The sequence below is a fragment of the Terrapene carolina genome, unplaced genomic scaffold (assembly GCF_002925995.2).
Source record: "Terrapene carolina triunguis isolate 2854851 unplaced genomic scaffold, T_m_triunguis-2.0 Scaffold714, whole genome shotgun sequence".
NCBI lineage: Eukaryota > Metazoa > Chordata > Testudines > Emydidae > Terrapene > Terrapene triunguis.
Genome location: NW_020665065.1, coordinates 18,441,264 through 18,451,820, shown reverse-complemented (window position 1 = coordinate 18,451,820; position 10,557 = coordinate 18,441,264). Strand labels below are relative to the sequence as shown.

Sequence of the window (10,557 nt, the reverse complement as noted above, 5' to 3'; positions counted from 1 at the left end):
ACTGCCCCACACTGACAGGAGCCGCATAGGGGAGCAGTGGGGCAAGGGGAGGAGAGGGCGTCTCTTTCCTCTCTCCCCCTTCCTCCGTCTGCCTTTTGGTCCCCTCTAGTTAGGGATGTGTGGGGAACGCCCCCACTGGGGGCTGCAGCGCCATCAAACCCCACAAATCGTGCAGGGTTGGACTGGCTCAGCCCTTGGCTGGGAGACTTCCAAAGATCACCCAGGGTGTTTCAGGGAGTGATGTGGGGGAATCACTAGGGAGTGCTCTCCTCTCTGAGGCAGTGCTGGAAAGCTCACCGTGACTCCGGTGGGGCCCAGATTTCACGACGTCTAACTCCTTCCCAAACAAAGCCCTGTTCTTCTTCTATTGTTTATCACGTGCCCGCATCCCCACCCAGGGATCCGGTCCCCTGACGTCAGGCTCCGCACACCCAGACCAGGACAGTACCCGCCGTAACAAGGGTTCATTCTAAGCAGCCGAGCAGGCAGGGACAGACGGACAGCAAATGTCACAAGAGGCTGTTGCCAGCTCTGGTGAGGCTAGCACCAGTCTCACAGTGTTTGCTGTATCCCATCAAGCCCCAGCTCCCAGAGCCCTGGGATTGTGGGAGAATCTCAGTTTGCATTGTCTCTGTCTCTCCTGGTTTCAGAGAAGAGCTTGGAAAGATGGCTCACGAGGGCCCAGCGCAGACAGCAGAGACAGCCCCCGAGGCAGGTTGTTTACAGTCTCTGGTTAGTTTGGGGCCTGGCTGGTGACTGGAAGGCCCGGGGCTGACCACACTGGCTCTGGGCTCAAAACACACAGGCTGAGGCACCAGCCTTCGGCACAGGGGATGGGGCAGATCTGTCCCCAGCAATTCCACTCTCTTGTAAATCCCCATGGGACAAGGGAAGCAGGAGCACAAGGTAGGGCCGCATAGAGGAGATGCCAGGATCTTTAGCCTCCACTACCCTGTGCCAGCGCAGGGACCAATCTCTGTCTGCCCCTTGGCACTGGTAAATCACACAGAAGGTGAAGGCAACAGATACTCCGGCTGCTTCCTCTCGCCCAAGCAGTCACAGGGGACGGTTGAAGCACTGCAGAGATCTGAGTCGCTGCCCCCGTTCTGAGGCTGGGCATGCTCTGAGATCTGGGGGTTATACTGAGGGTCGGCGCGCTCCAGCACATCTGAGCCTAGCACACTGGAGAAGAAGAAAGTGGGGGCTAGAGATCATGAGTATCTGGTGCTAAGAGCTCAGGTGGGAGAGAGATGCAAGCCCACAGACACCAGTGGGAGGGTGACGCAAACCCACAGACACTGGTAAGAGGGTGACACAGACACCGGTGGGAGGGTGATACGAACCCCAAACATAAGCAGGAGCGTGACACACCTGCATCCACCTGTGTGGGACGGTGGGCAAACAGCCTGGGCCCAGAGAGGGAAGCTGGGCTCTTTCCTAGTGCGCTGGCCCCAGCAACGAAAGGTTTGCAGGCCCCGTCCTGCCCTCGCTGACCCCTGAGCAGAGGTATCTGACGGGAGCTGAGCGGGTGGTTCTGCTGATGCTGCAGCAGAGCAAATGGAGCTCCAGACGGATGCCGACTGAGCGCGGGGAGCTGAGCGGAGCAGTGGGTGGAGGAGCCATTTTCACCGTCACTAGCAGAGCAGAGCTCGCTCTGGACAGCACGCAGCGGTGTCTGAGCAGCTAGTCAAGGTTGCTCACACCCAGCAACAAAAATCTACGGGGCTTTTCCCTTCCAAATGGCAGATCTCTGTGGGAAATGAGCTGAGCTGAGCTGAACGCCTCCGCGCGGTCTCTCTTTGCTGCTTGGTATCAGTGTATTGATTTCTTTGTACAGGAAAACTGCCGCCAGCTGGCCCTGCCGTTTATGGCAGGTCCCTGTTTGTCAAGCAGAGCCTGATCCACCGTGGCCCTGCCTTTCCCACTGCAGCCATTGAAACCCATGCGGAGAGGGGGGTGCTAGCTCAGAACGGGAGGGTCTGATACACACGTTGCACTGGTGCAAACGACACGAGGTCCAGGCGAAGAATCAGAGCTGAGTTTGGAGTCAAATTTGTGGGCGGTGCAGAGAGGCAAAGAGGGGAAAGCCCCACAGCCAGAATGGCTCCATCCCCGATGCTGCTCTCAGCACCCCGGATGTGCAGGTCGGGGCTAGTCCCCACTGCACCGGTGTAACAGTGCGGACTCACCCCTGCGGCACCTCCTGCTGGTCGTCTCGGGAATTAGCTCACCAGTCGTCGGAGTGCCCTCTGCAGGCCGGTGTCCCGCTGCCGCTTGCACCCGTGTCCCTCCCGGACCCCGGTGCCCTTTTATCTGGGGTGCTGCCCCCTGGCAATACCTCCACACTCTGCCTCTAGGTCTCCCCTCTCTGGGGAACCCCCAACCCTCTAATCCCCACCTCGCCTCAGTCTTGGCTACTAGCCCCCGTTCCCTGGGGCAGACTGCAGTATCAGCCACTCATCACAGGCAAAGGGGTTCGGACCTGCTGCCTCTCTCTATAGCTGGGCTGCCCCTCTGCAGCCCCGGTACTGGTCTTAGGCCCTCAGCTAGGCCCGCAGCCTGGGGGTTTTCCAGGCTGGAGCTCCCCAGCTCCTCTAGCCTTCCCCAGCCCTGCTCCACTCCCAGTACCCTGCTCAGCTCCCTAGCAGCAAGGCCCTTCTCTTTCCACAAGCAGAGAGAGCCTGCTTCTTGAGCGCCAGGCTCAAGCCTTTTTATACAGGCCAGCTGAGGCCTGATTGGGGTGTGGCCCAGCTGCAGCCGCTTCCCCAATCAGCCCAGCTTTTCCCCTGCCACAGCCCTCTCCCAGGGCTGTTTTAAGCCCTTCCAGGCAGGAGCGGGGGACCACCCCGCTACAACGGGTAACCGACAGTGCACTGAAAAATGTGAGGGAAGGCGGCTGGGGAAGAGCAAGGGGCTGGGGTGCGGGCCGGGGGGCCGGGGGGCTAGGCAGCCAGTGGGAGGGCGAGGCAGCGGAGCAGCGCCCAGACTGGAAATCAAGCCACGAGATGGAAACTCAGAAAAGGCAGAGACTCGACTGCTTTTGAAAATGAGGTTTGATCAAAACAGCCCGGCACATTGGCAGGAATGAACTCCTCCAGGCCGAATCTCCTCACTCGCCACAGGGCAAAGGCTCTGGGCCCTGGGTATCAGGTTCCTGCAGGCGTTTCTGACTGTGCACGTCTATCCGGGATTGTGCACGCAGATCACAACTGTGCACACGTGTCGGGATGACGGTGTAGCGCTGGGATCGTGCTCACGTGTCGGGATTGTGCACATTAACTAATTTGCTGAACGGCTACGCATTGCTTCTAAAAGATCCTGGACAATCCGGCAGGCAGGGAACAAAGCTAATCTGGAGCCCCACTGCCTGCAATGGACATTCTGGCTGGGAATGGACAGGAGAGTTAGGACCGTGCTACCAGTCTTCAAAAGAGGAAAGACGAGTGATCCTGGCCATGCCTGCCGGCTCTGCTGCTGAGTCAGACCACGGAGCAAATAGAACCAGAGGGTTAGAAGGGACCACAAGGGTCATCTAGTCAAGTCTAGTCTAGTCATCTAGCCAAGGTGCAGGATGTGTTGTGTCTAAGCCATCCAAGGCCGGTGACTATCCAGCCTCCTTTTGAAAACCTCCAGTGAAGGAGCTTCCACGACCTCCCTCCACAGTCTGCTCCATTGTCCGGCTCGTCTTACAGTTAGGACGTTTTTCCTGAGATTTAATCGAAATCTGCTTTGCTGGAGTTTGAACCCATCACCTCTTGTCCTGCCCTCTGTGGCAAGAGAGAACAACTTTTCTCCATCTTTTTTATGGCAGCCGTTCAAATATCTGAAGACCGTTACCGTGTCCCCCCTTACTAAACAGACCCAGTTCCACCCTTTGCTCGTATGGCTGCATTCCATCCCCGTGACCAGCTTTGTCAGAAATATGGTCGGTGAAGGTGTCTCTGCAGCCCACAGCAGCGACCCTCCCAGCCCAGGTCGACAGACTGGGGCTAGTGGGGCTCCTGTTAGCGCTCTAGACACAGCTGTACAGACACCTCTCAAGCCCACCCGCCATCCCAGCCTTCAGAGCCCGAGCACCAGCCTGATCCGTAACTTCAGAGCACTGCCCACGCCACTAGTGCGAGCGGCTCGTGCAAGCCCCGGGCTGCAGGGACTGGCAGGGGCTGTGCAGCCGTACCCTGAGCCAGCATCCACACACACAGCTCCTGCTCCCAGGGAAAGGCCTCCCAAACCAGCTGCTCCATGTTTGCTGCTTCTGTGTTTGAAATAAACATGGAGCCCGCTCAACCCAGAGCAAAGCTGACAGCCCCCTGGGCAGCAGTGCCAGGGAAGTGAGAAGGAGAAAATCTTCCACCTGCAGCTGCCAGTGCTTCATCTGGAGAGTCTCTGCTGAAGCCACCTTGGCCTGTCCCTGCCCCTGCTGCAGAGCAGATATCTCAGGCCCTCTCCGCCCTGGATGGACTAGCACAGAAGAGAGGAACGGCCCCCAGCCCTAGGGCTGCCCCAGGGGAGCACAGGGGCATTCGCTCTGCTGGCCAGTGTGAACAGGCAGCAGCACCATGGCCCCATCCATCCCTCTCACCCCCGTGAGGCGGAGGGGCCCGAGGCAGGAATCCACACAAACAAAGACAAGAAGCTGCAACAAACAGACCCATGAAAGGCACGTGAGGGACGCGCAGCAAAGTGAACAGCAGTAAATAGAGATGGAGATGAAGGGACCAGGAATCAAAGGCAGAAAAACAGAGTGGGGGTGGGGGCGGGGAACTACAGCCGGCTCCTCGAAGAGCTGAGGAGCGAGAGATGAAAGGGGGCGAAGAGCATTTGAAGGAGAAACGAGAGGGAGAGAGAGAGAGAGAAGCGGGAGGGAGGGCACGGGCCTGGCCACGCATTTAGCATTCGGGTCCCCATCATGCCGAATGGGCACAGCAACCACACGGTGACAAGTCTGCCCCAGGAATGCCCAGAGCCGGGCAGCAAGACCCCCGCCCTCGAGCAGCATGAAGTGCCCTGTGGCCCTGGCCAAAGAGCCCATCTGCAACACCAGGAGGATGTTAGACGAGGGGTGCTCTGCAACTGTGGGGCCTATTTCTGCTCCTCCCTGGTCTCACGCATCCGGGCAGAGTTCCTCTGGGTGGCGTCCGCGGTCTCCCTAGACAGCTCTGAGGAGCAGTGGGCGCTGTCTGGGGTTCCCCTCTGGATCCCTAGTTTTGAACCTGTGACCTCCACTCCTGACCCTGTTGTTCATTAGTTGTCCCCCGCATTCAATTGGTTCCCGGGTCCAGCGGTCCCTCCCACAAGGCTGGGGAAGGGGCCTTTAGACATGGGCAGGCTTGCACCCACCACCTCCCAGGATTCCCAACAAGGCCTGGCCCTCGGGGTGGAATTGAAGGGTTTCCTTTTTCCCTTAAAAGCCCTGGACGGTTTGGCACCTGCCTGCCTAGGAGACAGCCCTGTCCCCAGGCCACACTGCCCCAGCTGGCACCTGGGCCGGGAGGTGACCAAGGGGGCATTCTCAGCTTTGGGACCGGCTGCCCCGGGCAAGGAACACTCCTCCCGGGGGTGCTGCTGGAGGAAGTACGGTCAGTTCTGTCGGCGTTCGCTCAGCTGGTCTTTAATCTGTGTCTAAGGCGCCAGGCGCATGAGCCAGGCCCCTAAGCAAGAGACAGTCTGGTGTGCTGGGTCAGTCATTAACGGGATGCTGGAAATCTGCAGCTAGCCTTTGGTACCCAGATGATGGGCAGAGGTTAGATAGCGACCGAACTCCGGTACTCCCTGTGCCCACATGGGGGACCAGGAAAGCCTTTGCCGAGGGCGTCTCTGCGCTCGGCGCCCACATCACATCGGGCAGGAGGGGCAGGTCGAGGTCCCTAGTTCAAGGAGCTGTTGAGGAGGCCAGGACAGGTCCCTGCTCTGCCACATGAACATGGTTGTGTGCTGAGGCAATGCTGCCACCTGGTGGGCATCATGCAAACCACCAGTCCCCCTCCCCGCACAGCACAGCAGGAAATGCTGAATTTAGCACCGCGCTGGGTGCTTCAGACACGATTTCTCCCCAGCCGCCCCACCGGGAGGAACGCGCCGGGCTGAGATTCGGGGGCTAGTTTACATATCGTTTATCACATTCTCACTGGAACGGAGCGAAAGCGTCTCTGGGCGAACGCGGGAAACAAACGACTCCTGCAGGTGTCCAGAGACGTTGGATCTGGAAGTGGCTATAGTGGCGCCCGTATTGATAAGAGCGCCGCGCCACATTTATAATCCACTGCCCGGCGGCTCACTCATTCATCTGACAGGGACTGTTAATACTTCCTCGGCGTGAAAATGATCCCAGCCAGTTGTGCCTCCATCGTGCGGCAGCACCACCTTGTGCCCATTGTGACAGGTAGTGCAGCCGCGTGCATTGTCTGTGGGGGCCGGTATGAATGGGTTGTGTTTGATTGTGGTCGACTCCATGGGGGAGGGTTACCCAGCTCCTAGAGGAACTAAAAATGGGGGTGGAGGGATTAAGGTGAGTCACTAAGACTAAACAACTCGAGAGGGGTACCACTCCCTGGAGTCGCTTGCACAGAGTGGTTCAAGCTGCATTGTCCAGTAACTTAGGAGCCAAAGAAAATGGCGTTTGATAGAAAAAGGCTGCATTTAAACTGACTCAGAGTCTTCTTTCTGATCCAGCAAACAGGAGCGTCTGGCCAAGGCGGCTCCAGCCCTTGCAGAAGGAAGGGCTTTGACCTGCCAGGGCCCCGTAAGACTGATGGGGGACTTGTGGAAAGTTTCAGCAGGTGTGTAGGAACTTTTATTGTTTTTCATGTTTTCTCTGTAAGGCTTTTTCTCTTAAGAGTAAAGGGGCTGGCTTAGGAAAAGCTGGGTGGTAACTTGTGACTGCTGGCAATACAGTCTTCATAGTTCTCAGGGAGAGCAAAGCACAGATGCTGGGCTTTAGGCAGTCTGGCTTGCCGGGGATATCCCAGTGTAAGGCAGGGAGCTGGGCAGCCATAAAACCCCGGTCAGGAGGTACAGTGATGCAGGACACACACACACGCCCAGAGAGGTGATGGCTGGGAGCTGGAAACCCTAAGTGGGTGCCCTCTAGGGACTACCATGGGGGAGTATGGTGCAGTGACCCTCAAATTGAGACACCCGATGGGGAATGGGACAGGGGATGGGAACAGGGTTGGGGGGGGCGATGGGGAACTGGACGGGGGCTGGGAACAGGACTGGGGGGATGGGAACGGGACTGGGGGATGGGAACAGGGTTGGGAGGATAAGGCATGGGGTCAATGGTTGTATGTTGCCCCTCTTTGGCTAGAGCAGCTAGTTGGGTCCCTGGGGATGTTACCTTGGGAAGACCAGTGGAGGCTGGTATTTGCTTTGACGCAGTCTTGTTTCTTTACAAGGAATGTACAAAGTCTGGTGTCTCCGAATACAGGAGGAACCGAGAGCAAAAGGAGCAGGTTCTTGGCTTACCCCAGGCCTCTTTGGCCAACATCAGACCCAAAAGCCCCTCCCTAGCTTTTCCCAGCATCACTCTGTGCTCACCGACTCCTGCTTGGCTTCCTGGCTCTCTCTCTGGTGTGTGTGGTTGTGACGAACTGGGACTGTTCTTACTGTGGCCTTTGAATGCTGACAGGGGAGTGTGGCTAGGATAGTCTGCATTGGGGGATGGGAGACTGACCGACAGAGAATACCTGAGCATGTAACATGAGAACCCAGGAAGGGGTTAGAGGCCAGGTGACACCTTTGCCCGGGAAACTGAACAAAGGCTGTGGGAGGGGTCGCTGAAGAGAGAGTTTTCAGGAGCTGGCTGGTGATACGGCTGGGAGGCAGACGGGGCTCTGACCTTGCAAGGGGGCTGGGGCACCCTGGGACCCCAAGATGGACCTAACTGAGGGGGGGTCCTGTTGTCTGTGCCTGCAAGACCTGTCTTGGACTGTATTCCTGTCGTCTAAATAAACCTTCTGCTTTACTGGCTGGCTGAGAGTCATGGTGAATCGCAGGAAGCCGGGGGTGCAGGGCCCTGAGTCCCCCATACTCCGTGACAGTGGTCTCAATTTCTGTGTGTCCTCCCTTCCCTCACTCACACACACACACTCACACACATACACACACCCCACGAAAAATACTCACGAAAGCCCTCTATAGGTGAGGGGTGTCTGGCAAACTCATTCTGACAGTGATGTTAATTGACGGGTGAGTTCACACCTATCAATCTCTATGAGGTTTTAACTCAACCCATGCAAGGTTTCATCCAGCTCATAGCAACACCATGGAATTTGTTTTACAATTTTCTTTGTTTAAAATCCCGGTTTATTGAGTTTGCCCCTTGAGAACACCCTGCCCCATCCAAAGTGCAGGATTCACACCGAACCCCGTCACAGTTCTGGTGAGATGTAGTGCAAGCCCTGGCGTCCTGCTCTGTTCTTGCACACACGCCACATGCTGTGTCACACCTCCCGCAAACCTTAGCCTCTGAGTGCCAGCTCCTGGAGCCAGGGACCGGGGCTTTGTTCGGTGTGTGCAGTGGTGTCCTGCCGTGGGGGCTGCTGGGGGGCCAGGGAGGCACCGAGCAGGAAGCAGGGCTCGGCCTGCCCAGCTCAGCTGTGGTTTTGAATCTAAAAGTGTTAGCACTTTTGCTGACCAGAACGTTCCCATTGTTCCGGGAGACCCAGCACGGGGCAGGGGGTAAACACCAAAAGGGGAAATGGGTGGGGAAGTGAAACTCAGCAGCTTCTTCCAACCCTGACCGGACAGAGCCACCCGCAATCCCTCCCCCATCCCCCCGTACCCTTCGCCTCATTCTCCCTCTCGGGGAAGGTCAGAGACCAAACGAAGCCGCCTGCTCACAGAGCCTCGGCCAGCCTCCGGGAGAGGTAAGTGACTTTTCTCTGCGCTGCCCGGGTGCGCTTCTCCCATGCGGGCTGCACTCTGGTTCCCCAGCGGCAGGTCTCTGCGTTCGGGATCCCGCAGCCTTTCTTCCTCAGCCCCTTCCCGCCACGTTGGGACTAGCTCTCTGCCCCCCTCGCTCTTCGCCTGTCCTGGGCCGAGGAGCTCCCGGCCCCACCCCAGCTGCATGGCTGTGGGGAGCGGGGAAGGGGGGAGCCCCTCAGGCCCTGCTCTCCCTCTGAGAAGGCCAGTGCGCAGGGGGCCCCAGCCAAGCTGTACAGGGGGATGTTTGCATCCCATCCTCTCTCCCTGCCATGCAGCCAGTCTGCAGTGGAAATGACAGCCGCATCTCTGCCCACAATCGCTCTTCTTGCCTTGCTGCTCCTGGCATCTCTGAGCCCTGCCCAGCTGCAGTCATCTCTCATCGGGTCATTCCCTGCCCAAGGGGCTAGCCTCTCTGGGCCCATCTTCCCTGACATTCACAGCACTTCCCGGCTTGGGGTCACCTGTGAGCGGGCTCTTCTCCCAGCCCTGCAGATGGGGGGTCCCCTGCAGCGCAGGTCAGGGTCTCAGCCCCCAGCTAGGGACTGGGAGCGGAGTTTGGGCTCTGTATTGTGTATCTGCATCAGACCTAGCTCACTCCTGACTCTGGTCATACCCCCATGCTGACCATGGCCGGGATGTAACCAGTTCTGAACCTGGGTGCTGGCTCTGACCCAGGTTTGATTCTGGCTGGCTGGGTCATCTCTGCCCCGGTGCTGACTCTGGGGTGAAGACTGGTGAGCGGTGACATTGGGAGTGACGTATGAACAGTGGAGAGAGGAAAAGAATCAGAGCCTGACTGTTTAAAAGACTGGGGGGGAGCCTGGCCCCATGGCAAGCTACGGGGGTTTGGTCACTGACACCAAAAAGGCCAGAATCTCACCCTGTCTATTAAACCCCAATGCACCCGTTGGAGAAAGGACATCTTTGTTAAAGGGCCATTCCTACCCCCTCCAGTTCGGTTGTGCGCACTCTCAGCATGCACTTGGAGCCCCCCAGAACCACAATACCAGGGGCAGCAGACTTCACAGGCCTCCTGTTTCTAAGGTGCAAGTGAGCAGAGACCCCCACCCCCTTTAATCGGTTATCTCAGCCTCTCCCCCCCCCCCGCATGCTTCTAGAACTGCCCCTCGAATCACCGGCCCCTTGGAGGGGGAGAAGGGGACTGAGTTGGTTTTTGACACTTGGCTCATGTTCTGCTGCTCTGTGCATAGCTGTGATGGTCTCTTTCCAGGTCCCTGTCCGCTGGTAGCCAGCCCCCGCCCTGTGCACGGCAGCCCCCGGAGGTAAGGAAAGCCCGCTGCTTTGCCGCTTTCTGCTTCTGCTCCCCGTCTCCTTTCCCAGCAGCTCCAACACAACCACCCCCCCCACACACACACACAGACATAGCGACACCATAACCGATGTGGTTAGCGAAGGAGAGTGTCCATCTCCGCAATGGTTTTGGAGACAAATTCAAAACTGAAATATCAGGGACATTTTCCAAACGGGCCCATTGCAAACCCTGGGCAATGAAAACAGTGACAACAGGCTCCACAGGCTGGAGGGGTTTGTGCAGCTAGTATTTCACCCAGCTCTAGTGTACGGGGTGTGTGTGTGTGTGTGTGTGTGTGTGTGTGTGTGTGTGTGTGTGTG

At 57.9% G+C, this 10,557-nt stretch overlaps 1 protein-coding gene across 1 annotated transcript in view; it reads left to right on the top strand.

Annotated features, from left to right (window-relative positions):
* The first annotated feature begins 8,783 nt into the window (after positions 1 to 8,783).
* The window catches only part of LOC112107886 (collagen alpha-1(VII) chain), an 8,741-nt gene continuing 6,967 nt past the window's right edge, over positions 8,784 to 10,557 (top strand). Inside the window, exons 1-2 of the mRNA XM_024201781.2 lie at positions 8,784 to 8,867; positions 10,157 to 10,208. The gene's annotated coding sequence lies outside the window, so the exon portion shown is untranslated. The remainder of the gene's footprint in view (positions 8,868 to 10,156; positions 10,209 to 10,557) is intronic.